Below are 12,781 nucleotides of genomic sequence, written 5' to 3' on the forward strand. Positions count from 1 at the left end.
TAAGGCACAGATTGACTGAATAAATATATTCCAAGCTATATCTTCTTAATTTTGGCCTAGTTTAATTCCTCACTGTAACAAAATAAATACAAAACAAACTGGCTTCACACTATACATTCCTTTCCTATGTCGCGTCCTTTCTCTCAAAGTTGTAATTGATGCTACACATGGAAACATTCTCAAGAGAGCTGCTTAACTTTAATCACAAATAAATAGCGACTAAAGATACTTCCATTTTGCCTTTGTTTGTAAGCCACCTAATTAAGAGGTTTCTTTGAAATTGTCCATGCTTGGGCATGTCATACTTCTTTGTTATGCCCTATATGATAGTAGGGTCTGCTTGGGCTGCCATAACAAAGTACCACAGGCTGTGTTGCTGAGACAACAGAAATTTATTTCTCAGTTCTGGAGATGGGGAAGTCCAAAATCAAGGTGCCAACGAGGTAGGTTTCATTCTGAGGACTCCTTTGGCTTATGGGTGCCAACTGTCTCTCTGTGCACTCACCACACCTCTTTCTTTGTGCTCTCGTGGAAAGAGAGAGCAAATGCGTGAGCTCTCTGGTGTCTCATCTTATAAGGACACTAATCCTACCAATCAGTGCCTCATGCTTATGTCCACATTTAACTTTAATTATTTCTTTACAGACCCCATTTCCAAGCACAGCTACACCAGGGTAGGGCTTCCCATAGGAATTTTGGAGGGACAAAAATATTCAGGTATAACAAGAATCCATTTTGTCACTGGTCCTGTATACATGTTTTATAACCAATAGCTGGAAGTGTTTCCAGAAGGTCACAATTCCAAAATAAAACTGCTAGTTGACATGGATTGTCACAAACATCTGGCAACCTACAGATGGATCACATTGCTGTGGAACACTAAATGGATTCTTCCATTCGGATCCATCCATTAAATGATAACCATGACCTAATGCACAGTCGTGATCAATACAGATGTACACAGTGGCTGTAAAACAGCCTCTCTAACCAGGGAGGGTAATCCTCCATTTTACAGATTTGAAGAGCCAATCAATTAAACACTGGATAAGGTCAAATAGTATTGATTCAAGATTCAATGAAATCTCTTCCTTTACCTTCCCCTGTTTTGATTTTTTTGTGTGTGTGACCTAAGTATGGTTTCTTTAAAATACATTTTTACAGTGGCTGCACTTCCATATTGGTAGAAAGTGAGTGGTCCTCAAACAAAATGATTCACTGGCATTGGAATCAATAGTGTTATAAAACCTTGAAGGCATGAAAAGGTTGAAAAATAAAAATATTAATGCCTAAACTTCAAGAGCATACTTAAGAAGTAGAATTTAAGAGATGCCCATTGCCAGCGGGAGGTAGGTAGTTTATAAATCAATTGAGACAAACAACTCCCTCCAGTGTATCTGTGAGTGTTGAAAATAAAACAACGTAAGGATATTGTTAATAACGAGCTTAAGTGTTCTTCATTCAACTCTGATTTTTGACACAATTTCAGACTACTTCCTGAAAGTGCTCTTGGTACTTATAAGGCAAATTTTGTCTACACTTTATGATTTTTTCTGTACCACGTTTGGTTCTACTGACACCTCTTTTTGCAGCTGATAACCCTTTTCGATGTCATCATCTAAAGTCACGTCTTCTAAGCTTACTCAATATGATGATGTTTTCATCTTCCTAAAAATGTAATAAAATAGTGTTTTGTAAGTGGAACAAATGCATTTCAGAGCTCTGTCTGCATTGGAGTCTCAGATACTTAAGTACATTCCTCTGTCTGGAGATAGAACTGTTTGCTGCTGTATTTTTATCTAACTGTCTCCAGGAACTAGTAAACAGAGAATTGTAAATATTGCATGCTTGGAAAAATTCCACCTGGCACAAATCAGTCACTAGGTGGCTGAATATTGTGAATGGAAACAACTGGCAAGAAGGAAAATCCTCTTGTTAGAAGACAGCAGCACACAGTGTTCTGTTTCGAAAACAAAAATTTGCTTTTAGGAGCTTTGATAATGTTTTAACAGAAACAACAGCCCTTTCTCTGTTTACTCCTCTCTTGTGCTTTCTTTTTAACCACATGAATTTTGAACTTGGTTGGAGTGGGTTTTCTTTTCTTTTTTTTAAACTTTACCCAAAGAGAAGCTAGAGAATACAAGATTAAATATCAGGTTCCCTCTTATTTTCCGGATTTATTCTGTAGTTGGAAGTCTCTTTGACATTTTTATTTTAAAGGAAGACATTCTTTAATCAACTCAAAAAAGCTGAAATAAAATATGAAGGCATTTAATAGCACAGCAATTCTTAAACTCTAATGTGGCTTTCTCTTGCTTTTAAGATGAAAGTGAGTTGTTTGTTTTTGTTTATTTATTTTAAAGTTTACTTATTTATTTTGAGAGAGAGAGAGAGCATGAGCCGGGGAGGGGCAAAGAGGGCAAAGAGAGAATCTCAAGCATACTCCATGATGTCAGCAAAGGACCCGACCCACGGCTTTATCTCAGGAATCTCGAGATCATGACCTGAGATGAAACCGAGAGTCAGACACTTAACTGAGCCACCCAGGCACCTCATGTTTTGTTTTATTTCTAATGAGAAAAATTATATGTGCAGAGATCTTGAGAGTGGCATATTAAAAATCTAATTTCCTGTCTGTTGCAAAGCTTTTACTTAGAAAAAAATTGACACACTTCTTTCCCATGTGATTAAAGAAGTGTAGAAAGTGACAAACACTTTAGAACAGAAATAAAAGTAAGAAAAAAATGGAAAAGAGAAACAGTTGCTTAAAAAATGGAGTTTAAGAATGTCATACTTATTGAACAAGATCAAATGTGGAAAGGCTTTCATTTTGACAAGGATGGTTTAGCTAAGTAAAAAAAAATAAAAATGCCCCCCCCCCCTCTTTCTAACACCATTTAGGACCCACTGCTTCCACTAGTACATTTCTATAGCATAAAACAGCTACCTATAATTTTCATATATACTTCCCTCATTCCATCCCAGGACTCATACTAGTCAAACTTTAATATGCATATAAATTGCTATGATGCATATTCTTCTTAGTAAGTCTGGGGTGGGGCCTAAAAGTCTGCATTTTCTTTTTCTTTTTTCTTTTAAATGCTTATCTATTTTGAGAGAGAGAGAGAGACAGTGTCTAAGAGCACACCAGCAGGGAGGGACAGAGAAAGAGAGAGAGAATCCCAAGCAAGCTTCGCACTGTTAGAGAAGGGCACACTGGAGTAACAAGGCTAGAGTATAAGCTGAAGGTTAAGTTGCTCCAATACAGTCTAGAGGCACATTTATAGATGAGTCATTGCTTGATTGTGCATAGTGGTTTCTCACCTTATAACAACTTAAACCAAGTGAATACTACATTTTAACTCTCCAGCTGGAATAAGAAGCAAGAACAGTCAATCTTCCTTATTCACAAATTCTGTATTTTGAAATTTAACTACTTACTAAAATTTATTTGTAATCTCAAAAGTCAATGACCATGCCTTTGCAGTCAGTAATGGACATGTACAGAGCAGTGGAAAATTTGAGTCACCTGATGTACATGTTCACAGCTGAAGTTTAAAATAAGGTGACTTTCTGCTTTCTTGTTGCAATTCTTACAGTGTAAACAAATGTCCTTTTGAGGTCTATTTACTGCCATATTATGTTCCATTTTTTTGTGCTATTTTTTTTTTTTTTTTGGTGATTTCACTGTTTAAAATGACCCCAAGCATAAGGCAGAAATGCTGTCCAGAGTTCTTAAGATCAAGAAAGCTGTGATGTGCCTTACAGAAAAAGTACATGTGTTAGATAAGCTAAGTTCAGGCATGAGTTATGGTGCTGTTGGCCATGAGTTCAGTGTTAATGAATCAACAATATATATTAAATGAAGTGTCTTCAAATAGAAGCATGCATAAAACGAGTTCATATATTGATTGTTTGATGAAAACAATGTGACCAGATGTTCATTGGAACATAACCCTATGCTTCCCCAAACAGCAATTCAGTGTTGGCTAATTTAGTGTTCATGGTGACTTTATAGAATACTACTACTAAAAATAACAAGAATTGACTTTACCTTTTGTACTATTCTAGGAAAAAACTTCAATGGAAACATATATTCCAAATTTTTGTCCCTCTTGACTATAATATTCCTTTTTGGGTGTCCACTCTAACAGACTCTCAAGCTAGATATTTCCAAACTCTTTTAAGCAGTAAAAAATAGTTTATTAAATGAAAGGTTAAGCTTTTATGGAATTGTTGAAGCTTCACAGAAACTTTGCATTTTAAAGGTTAGCTTGAAAACCATTCTTTTGAAAGAATCTTACAGTTTAGGCATTTGACAAGGTCATTAAGTTCTACAATATGTTTCCTCCTCCAACTCCTGTCTTTGCTAAACCAAAATCAGTTTTCTTCAAAGCTCCTCTACAAACCCCTTAACAGGTTCATAGCTCTTGTTCTACAATTATAATACCCTATATTTATTTTTCTCACCAATATATTTTTTTGGTCAGTCCTTTTTGCTCAAAAAAAGAGAGAGAGATTGAAAATTCATCATCATATGAAAGACAATAATGTAACTTGTTTACAAAAGGCAATTGAAACAAAGTACAATAACAAAGATGATGTGTCAATACCATTAACAGTGACTGTGTGGGGTCCAGATAGACTAAGTTAAGGACTATTTCTTAAAAGTAAAAGGAAATCCTGGAGTGGTAGCCAAATCACTTACCACTGAACAAATATATGTTCAGTACCTGCTATGTGGGTTTATGCACGAATTCAGTGTCTTGTTTAATTCTCACAACACTCCTTTGATGACAGGGCTACCTTATGAGGAAACTGACACACAGTGCTTAGGTAATTTGCTCAAGGTCACAATTAGTACATGGCAGAAGTAGAAAACAAGCCTGGCAATGAGCGCCAAGTACCCACCTTTCCACTTTGTCCTCTTGATCAGGAAAAAAAAAAAAAAAGAATTAGAAGGATAAGAAAGGCATGTCCCATCACGATGGAACTTGCAGCTTCTCAGAAGAGAGAAAAGAAGTACAGAGTATCACAAGGAAAAATATGATCAAGATTTGAGACAAATTAAGCCAAAAAAATAAATTCAGAGTACCCACCCAAACTGTCGTAAAGAAGGTTGCATCAAGATGAGCTTTGGTGAATAGGCAAGATTCAGGTGGATAAAGAGAAATGTGGACAGCATTTCTAGGAAGACAAGTAGAGAGAATTACAACAGACAAACAAAAGTAGAAAGTTTGAATGAGGACATTGATGAAATCAGATTTTCTGAATCAGAGGATTTCTTCAGGGCAATGTTAGGGAGATAAACCTTGAAGGGCAAGCTATTAGGAAAACTGAATGTTTTCCAGGTGAAGGTAGGGGGTATATTGTTTACTCTAACAAAGATTAGCCACAGATGCCAAAATGAATGAAACAATTTATCAATTAATTCTTTGAATAATTTAAACCAGCAGGCTCTCAATCCTTTATAGCCAACTTCAGACTCTTCAGGGAAGAAGGTAGATCACAAACATAGGTACACATTTGACAAGGTGTTAACATGCAAAGATTCAACTTCACATGATCACTTCCTCTCAGATGTCTATTCCCTATACTGTAAGACCACAAAGAATAGAAACTATCTCATAATCAATGTTTATTTGATCACTGAGGTATATACCTTGATTAAAACTCATTTGTGTGCTCTCACAACAATTTCCCTACAGATGAGAAAACACAATTTAGGTGACTAAAAACAATTTCTGCACTAGACACACACCATTAACTATTACCACAAATGCCTTTCAAGTGTAATCGATATCATATACTTTTAGGTTATTTCCTGATATTATTCCAATAAGTTTATCAATGGAGAAGGCTCAGAAGATTTTTTATTTAATTGTCATAGTAATTGGAATAGATGCATTGCTTCATAACCAGCATGAAAATATTCATCAGTGATATACTCTGAGCAATGCAATATGACTTATAATACTATTTAAAGTTAAATTTGATACAGTGTAAGCAATATAATTAAATTGCTTACCAAAATTAAGTTTACGTTGATGATTATGTAATGATAATACTTTGATATAATTTTATAATCTCCCTTTTGCAGCATATAGTAAATTATTACTCACATTAACTTAAGCAAAACTACTGATTAAAGGAAAATACTGATTTTATCAAATGTTAATAACATAGTCATTTCTATGTCAGTACGACACCTTTGGCAGGAGGTTAATTATTTTCAACATTTTTATTAGTCTTTGTCTAAAAGTATTTAAAATGTTAGAATGAATTTACCAGATTTCGTGTAGCTATTGTTATATAAAAACAAGACAGAATTCTTATTAATATGTATGTTGTTTATAAAAGGTCCTTCATAAATTTAAAAATTATTTTCAAAGTAGTTAAATTCACTTTTCTAGGCTGAACAATTACAAACTCTCATTTTTATAAAAAATAACCAACATATATGGAAAATGTTTTTTTTAGAACGCCCATCGTTTTTCGAACGTTGACTTGGAATGAATTTATTTTTTATAAACTATTACAAAACAATTAATTGGCAACTGGATTTCAACAGTAGTATAAAACCTGATTATGCAAGTAAGAGAACAAATCTATCTCTTCTACAACAAAATAAGTGTATGGTACATTATGGGCTACCTCTATCTTCCACCTAAGCATTAGTCCATTAGTCTCAGCATGTCTCTTTGTTTGCCTGTGCTGTTTTTCATGGGGACAACTGACTCTCTTGCAAGGTGATTTATAAATAGAGGTCTGTAAAATGTTAACATACAAAGTGCCACATTTATTTTCAGTTTCATTTTAAATGTTACAAACTTTGTTTTTGTTTTTGTTTTCACAAAGCTTCTTTCTCTCCCCACTATGGTTTGGTGAATAATTTTTTTCTCTGAAGTCACATAAATTAGTTTTAATTTCAGGCAAAAGACAATTGCTAATGGCGATTTCATACTATACTGGCTTCTTGGGTCTCTTTTTGGCTACTTTCAAGTATAATCAAGCCTGATGGGTATCACAGAAATAAAATAAAACACTGAAAGTAACACAGTTGACATTGAATGATATAATTTCACAGTTTCATCATAAAATTGACTACATTTCAGATGCCTAAAGTTTTAATTCAATACCTAAAAGCACAAGAAAAGCATTACATTCTTATTGCATCATTTTTCGTCTGAAAGGCATTTGAGTCATTCGGAAGGTTTTTTAGTTTGAAGGAATGTCAGCATTCCACAAAGGCTGTTGATATTCTTCATTAGCTATAACATAGTTAAAATCTAACACCTGCAATAAATCAAAGTATTGGAAGATTGCATTAAAACTTATGACAGTTTCAGAGTTTGGTGGGTGTTGGTTGTTTTTTCCTCCCCAGTATTCCAGGGTCATCACTCATAATAGTGAAAAGTATAGCATAAAGGGGAAAAAATTCAGAATGTTCCTAAAAATAAAATAGAAAGCCCTCAGGAGCCCTTTCAGAACAACAATAAAAAGTATTGCTAGCTGTAAAATTTGTAAGCAGGTTCCATCCTGTCGGCACAGAAACAATGAAGATGAATTACATTCTAGGAGAAACACTGAGACTGTCTGGTAACATAGTGGCAAATCTACTACAGTGAGGACAAAGCACAACTATTTCTTCAGTGTCTTAAGTTGAAGGTTGTCTGAACAGGGCTGGGTGAATTAAATGGTAACAAAGGACCATCTTTAGAAATGATCTCTTTAACTATTCAATTCATTCATCTGGCCACTATTTGGGCTATTCGGTTTTCAGAATCTCTGTTATTACCTCTGAGCTCATAAAGGCCAGTATGTAATTACATGGGTTAACGGTATAAGCATGTGTACTTTTAAAATGTAAGACATGAATATGAGTTAGGGTGATGACAGTTATTTATATCTCGTAGACATATCTTTAGGTGTGATGGAAAAACAGGTTTGAGGTCTGTTTGGCTAGCTCTAAATAAAGGTGCTTTTGTCTCTCGGGTAAAAGGACATTAAGCTACGTGGTAAATGTTGGCAGCTGGTAGGAAACGTTGGGGAGGACCCCACGGAGCTCTGCAAAGCAAACCTGGTATACAGAGACTCATCTGTACAGGAACTAAGAGTCTTGTTTTGCATATGTCCTTGTTTGATGCCCTGGATATTTGTGTGGTAGCTGAAAAGACATGCTGCTAAAAAGGGAAATATATGGATAGGGGTTGTTTTGCAAAAGCTGATGCCCACCTTGATGGCAGGTTGTAAGTTTATTAACAGACTTTCCATATCCTAAATCAAGGTCAGCGTATGCAAAATCAAACTCACACCACAGCAGAAATAGGGAGAGTGTTTATTAAACCTTAACTGTGATTCTCAGAGGATGTTTTGGTGTGCAATATGCCTACCCTCTCCTAAAACAGCTTGGCTTTTAATTTAAATTTAAAACTCAGAGGTTTTCTTTCTTAGGTGTTTATGAATGTTAATTAAAAGAGACATTGGCTAGTTTGAGCAACTATTTAAAGTCTTTATTTGACAATATTTGAAAGTTGCTTTCCTTTTATGCTGTTATTCAAATTTTCTACTGGTAAGTAATGAATGTGGCTTGAGTCAATTGTACATTAAAAATTGAAAGTAATATTAGGTTCTCTGGAAATCACTGAAAATTGCCATAATTCATGTTCCAGAGTCTAGATGATTGATTGCATTAAAGCAGTAGCGGAATTCAAGGTGAACTGAAATAAATGTTAAATGAAGGTTCTTTTTAACCTCATCAATACCTTTCTAATACATCAAAATTTCTGAGTTTGAGGTATGACTAACAGTAACCAAATCTCAAGCAATTACCCAGCACTAGATATGGTATTTGTGTGAGTACCTGATAATCTCCTAAACCTATCCTTTTCCCAGCTGAGCTAATTTTTGATGGAACACCATTGAGAACAATAGGTCACTCAGAGCAAATGAAGTGGGGCTGCCACTGTGTTCCTCAAGCGCTCTCATAGAGCCCAGGGTTGGATGGCTGATGAGGTAATCTGCATAATAACATGGCCCTAGTGGGTTTCTATTAAGTCAATGGAGCATTGGCTGTCTTCAAAAGTGCTACTGGCATCTATGAAGTGGACTGGATCTACAGACCCACAGTGCCTTTACTCCTCTGACAGGAAGAATTGCGCACTAATCCCATAATTACACCTCTTTACTCCTCCACTCAGTTCAAATTTTGTCTGTTGGCAGTAAAATAAGTAGCATTCCAAGTGTAATTCTAATTAAATGAGTTAAAATACATTGCTCTGATTATTTGTGTGTGTGTGTGTGTGTGTGTGTGTGTGTATTATGTGGACTAGATATGTGTAAATCATTACTAACTCAAATTAATGAATTTTAATGCAAATATACCTAAAATAATACACAGTAGTATTCATATGGAGTTAGAAACAGATGAAAATGTGATCTATTTAGGAAGCAATAAATACAATAGTCTTTCATGGCGTTAGTTTTTCTTGTCGAAATAGCATTCTCTTTTTAAAGATGTCATTCCTTTGATATCTCCAGTGTCAGTAAAATCATCATAAAAATGAGATTTCAAAATTGAGTTCTTAGAATGATTTTAGAGCATATATTTCAAGATGTTTGCCAAGTTCAAGAAAGGAGTAAAAAACAAATGCCTACCACATAAATTCAATTTATTTTATATACTGATCACCAGAATATACATTTTAAGGTAAAATAAATTTTCACCTATAAATTGCTCAGAGCACTGGATTTTTAAAAAGGCATATGCTATAGCACAAGCTTATTAAAAAATGTGTAGGTTTATGTGCAGTGATAGTGGCCGCCTCCATTAGTGTTCCAGCAGCCCTCCAAAATCCTTTATTTAGCTGCCTAATGTGCTACCATTTATTGGCTTATGCTAACACTTAAATTTCAAAGAAAAAATCTCTTAATTTTGTAATGCCAGATTTTTAAATTGATAATATTTTGATTAAATTAGGCAGAGTATTATTTTAAATCCCTGGTTGAGATATCAGATTCATCTTCTTCCTCTAATCATTTTGGAAATTTTAACTGATTTCCATTAGAATTTCTATGGAGTAGTAACTGTCATTAGAAGGCACTTTAATAAACATTTTAAAAATGTTATTTACAACATTTAAAAATGGATAGAGTACCTATGTGTTTAAACAATAATTTAAAATCTTTGTTTTAAAAATTTTTTTAATGTGTATTTATTTGTGAGGGAGGAGACAGAGGATCTGAAGCAGGCTCTGCTCTGGACAGCCCAATGTGGGGCTCATACCCAAGAACCCTGAGATCATGATCTGACTCCGAAGTCAGACACTTAACTGACTGATACGCCCAGAACCCTTTAAAATCTTTCATGAGCAGTTAAAACTCAGTCTACCAACTTAAAGAAAATGATTTCCCAATGTTACGTAAACATAATGGAAATCTATCTTTTACTCAAAATTGTTGTTTCATATAGTACTCCTATATGAGAGCTACATTTCAGGAATATCTAACTTAAGCATTAGCAAAATTTGGGGCTTTCCTATTAGGGAGCTATTCTCAAAGTCTTATCACAGTATGATTCTAACATTCTATGGATCCGACTGGGATTCTATGGGTGAAAGCCTCTATTCATCGTGAGAAAACTCTATCCATGAATATGTCCTTCCTACATTTTCTTTGTATGAAATAGAATGATTAAAATCTTACAAGTTCCTAGAGCTGACCAATATACAAATGCATGTTTCTCTTCCTCTCTCTCTTTTCTCTCTGTTTCTTTCTCTGTCTCTATTTATAAGGATTTGGTTACACACTGAGCGGTGTGTGTGTGAGTGTGTGTGTGCACATGCGTGTGGACGCGTGTAATCTTACAACATATCAAGACTGACCAATTGAGGTACAAAGTGTAAAAAAAGGACAACCCTATCACATTTTAATTGCAGCTCTTGTGCTAACTATGGGCAATATCTTATGCAACTTAAATATTTTATCTAGTTTACCTCTCTCTTCACTTATAAAAAGAAATTTATGTAAAGATCTTTATATTTTGTGATTCTTAAGTGTTACCAAACAATCCAAATGCCTTTAGATTTGTTTTATTTATCATCACCTTAGCAGATCTTTTTATTTTCTCCAATGGTAAAATTAAAAATACATTTTCATGTTTCCTTTAAGTCCTTTGGCCAAAAAAAAAAAAAAAAGGATCAAGATTAAGATTGTCTACTGGTATAATCCAACTTAACATTACCCAGAAAGCAATTGAGAACTATACATATCAGGTTCAATGGAAATAAAAGGATAAACCATGAAATTAGAATAGAAAATTATAAAATAGAAGTTTGGTATGGAAATAATATCTTTGGGGGTTTACTTCAAAAGAAATACCCTTAAAATCTGAGAGAAAATTATGAAGATTACTCCAAGTCCTCCTTGCTTATTTTATAGATTCAAGACAGACTCCATAGTAAATTCTATAACTAAAATATGTGAAAGCCAGATGGCAGAGTTCAATTTTTACTGACTTCCATGAGAAAATGTACTTAAATATGAGCAACTATATTGGTACATGTGAGCATATTCTGTTCATGCATTATGCATTCTCTTCCGCATGTCAGTGTGTACATATTTCCATGAACACACGTTGAGGTTTGGAATAATGATGTTGGGCCTACTACTTTTGCAGTTTCTAAAGAAACAAATTTTCTCATTTCCTTTTTACTTTGTGTTTATTTTATTTAAACACATATTCATACAGTGGAGCAGGTTTGGTAAACTATCGTTGACTTGATTGTCTACAAATACACGGACACCTTTAGCCATGGAGCTGAAGGGCGGTGGAGGCCCTAAATCTTCCATCATGGATGACTATTTGGTCAGTCAAAATCTTCAGCAATCCTCCATCATTGGAGCTATAATATTGATGGTAATTGGTAAACACTTAAGATGTTTATACTGAAAAGAAGATGATTTCATTCCAACAGCTGTCTGAAGCATGATCTTACCCAGCAGTAAGTTTATTTTTTTTAAAGTCGGCTTTGCAGAACTAATATACTTAGGATATATGGGGAAATGATTAGGAATATCTTCTTTCTACCCACTGCATTAAATTGCCTAATTTTCTGACAGCTAGAAATACATTACCAGAGGACATAGAAAATAGAATGAAATAGAGAGTGAAACCCTATGCAGATTAAGGAAAGAAAAAATGATCTCTATATGAGAAAGAAAACCTTGGAGGGAGGAAATAGCTAGATACTGCTACATCCTTTAAATATGTGAGTCAAAGATTGATTTTCTTGCATTCTGCAAAGTAGATGCAAAGATTATGCTGAAAACAGGAGAGAACATAATTGTACAACTGCCAATGTGAATTGAGGACTCAAGTCGAATAGAGGCTCTGCTGCTAACAAATTTAAAACCAGGGAAAGGCTCAGGAGGTATTCCTAACAAACTCTTCCAACCTTTTAATTCTGTAGCTCTGTACTTCAGAAAGGATGGGTGCATCCTCAGATACAGTTTTTATCATGAATGCCCTTTTGGAAGCACCGGCCCTTCTTTCGTCATAAAAGGGAGTAACACAGAAGGACTTAATTTCTTTCATTTTATACTACACACCGCTGTTCGCTACCTTCCTTTACTCTATCTTCTGGCTCAGCACATTGCTGGAGTGAAGCCCCTATAGCAGGCAGGGAGCAGAACGACAAGGTTCCCTCTTGGAGAAATGTCACCTAATGGCTCTTGTAGTCCAAGTGATGTGCCACCTCTGGAGAACACAGTTGTCTGACAGTTA

At 34.9% G+C, this 12,781-nt stretch overlaps 1 protein-coding gene across 3 annotated transcripts in view; it reads right to left on the bottom strand.

The window, feature by feature from the left end:
* The window catches only part of PCDH9 (protocadherin 9), a 922,428-nt gene that overhangs the window by 56,385 nt on the left and 853,262 nt on the right, over window positions 1-12,781 (bottom strand). The window lies entirely within an intron of this gene.

This window comes from Panthera tigris, chromosome A1 (assembly GCF_018350195.1).
Source record: "Panthera tigris isolate Pti1 chromosome A1, P.tigris_Pti1_mat1.1, whole genome shotgun sequence".
NCBI classification, from domain to species: Eukaryota; Metazoa; Chordata; class Mammalia; order Carnivora; family Felidae; genus Panthera; species Panthera tigris.